Source organism: Heterocephalus glaber, unplaced genomic scaffold (genome assembly GCF_053883595.1).
Source record: "Heterocephalus glaber isolate CG9 unplaced genomic scaffold, H.glaber_assembly_v1.0 deba00001733, whole genome shotgun sequence".
NCBI lineage: Eukaryota > Metazoa > Chordata > Mammalia > Rodentia > Bathyergidae > Heterocephalus > Heterocephalus glaber.
In genome coordinates, this window is record NW_028258444.1 from 5,229,591 (window position 1) to 5,231,452 (window position 1,862).

Genomic DNA, 1,862 nt, shown 5'->3' on the forward strand with positions numbered 1-1,862 from the left:
GATGAAACTGTCATGGAGAGGTAAAAGAGATTGCCTCATATAAGCGACAAAGCCAGGACAAACTGGCTCTTGTACTCGGCTCCATCTGCTTTCTATTAGGCCACCCTTCACAGTTTGGGAAGATCTTGCAATCAGTGGAGGGTCTTGGGAAAAGGAACTCACAAGTGAACTGCTACCACTCTATTAATGACTCATCTCACTCTTCTGAGGACACAGAAAAAGTGAAGGTACCAGAAGGCAGGTGCTGAAAGTAGACTTCTACCAGTTTAGGCAGTGTATCCTTCTGTAATCAATTCTTGCTTTTGGTATTTGGAATCAGCCTCTGAAGCAATTTTTCAAGCCCTAGCTGAAAAGCACCAGCTGCCTCTTCCACTGCGGTCGCCAAGCGTCTGACTGCCATGGCAGTGTCCCTGTGCAGCTCGTTGGCAGTGTCTCGCTGCGCACTGGCCTCCTCACCAATAGCAATTAGCCTGTCCAGTTTTGCTTCCTCCTGCTTTGAAAGTTCTTGTGCCAATCTCCTGTTTTCTGCCAACTCAGCTGCAATAGTCCTGGCCACTGACCGTCTTCTTCGCCTTGCCTACCTTGGTGGGGGCTCACCGGCCACAGGCCTATCCCCACCAGAGACAAAACCAAGACTGGAAGAGAAGACTGGAGGCTGCAGTGTGGAGGCTCCACCAGGAGGGTTTCTGCTGGTGCTGGTGGAAGGACTGGTCTCACCCGACATGTCCAGTCTGGTCATGGGGCTGCTCTGACAGGGAGCAACTGCACCTCTGGAAAGGTTGTGGAAGCTGCTGTAGCTGGGGTCCCTTGAGAGCACCCTGCACCTGAGGACTCATCCCAGGAGTCCTCGAGGTCACTGGTTTCTCACATCTGGTCACTGATTTTCAGCGGACAAGCCTCATCTGATTCCTTAACTGTTTTCAAGATAGGCTGATGATCAGCTACCTGAGTCCTTTTCGCCTTCAGAATGCTGGTTCTCTCTTCCTCTGGTATGCCAGAAGCCACTAAGTTCTGATCGTAGTGCTTGGCCCAAGCAGCAGCCTCCATTAAGTTGTCTGGGTCAGTCACTATCTGATTTCGAAGAAGCTGATCCAGCGTATCATAAAATGGACAGTGTGGTGGGTCACCCATACTCGTGGCATGAGCAACATAAGCCTTTAAATACAATGCCTTCAGAACTTTAAACTTGGAGCGGCACTGATGTTCGGTGCCGCAGAAGCCTTCCTGGTGCATTCGCTTAGATACAGCCTGATAGACATCTGCATTGTGATGCACGGTCTGGAGGCATTGAATATACTCTGCCTCGCCTAGTATGGAGAGAAAAGTTCCTGTCTCCTGTCTGGACCACCGGATGCCTGCACTGCTATTAGCAGTGGCCATAGTGGGCTCGGAAGGCTAGTGAAGCAAGGGCCTGGGCAGCAAGTTGCAAATGTGAAGGTGTAGAGGACCTCTGTGTACTCTTAGCATATTCCCAGGAGCCAGCTGATTCTTCCCTCTCGGGACCAATTGCTGAAAAGTCAGGTCCAAGGACCGCATTTCTGACTTCTGCCAAGGATCTGATTGACTTTCATGACAGTATTTGAAATATTTCTTATTCTACTTTGCTTTGCTGCCAGTCCAACCACCTCTTTGTTGTCTGAGTAGGCAACAACAGCTGGAGTAACTCTATCACCTGCATCATTTGCAACAACACCAGCCCGGCCGTCCTTATAGACGGCCACACAGGCTGAGGTGCAGCCCAGGTGGACGCCGATGGCCGCCATGAGGCGGCAGCGACAAGCAGCTCCCCAGCGCCGAAGGCTACGAGCCGCCGCCGAAAAGCCTCCTCAGGCAACGTGGAGACCTCACGTTCCCGCCTGCCC

At 51.8% G+C, this 1,862-nt stretch overlaps 1 pseudogene; it reads right to left on the reverse strand.

Annotated features, from left to right (window-relative positions):
- Nucleotides 1–289: 289 nt before the first annotated feature.
- Nucleotides 290–1,380, reverse strand: LOC101714204 (myb/SANT-like DNA-binding domain-containing protein 7 pseudogene; annotated as a pseudogene).
- Between the last annotated feature and the right edge of the window lie 482 nt (nt 1,381–1,862).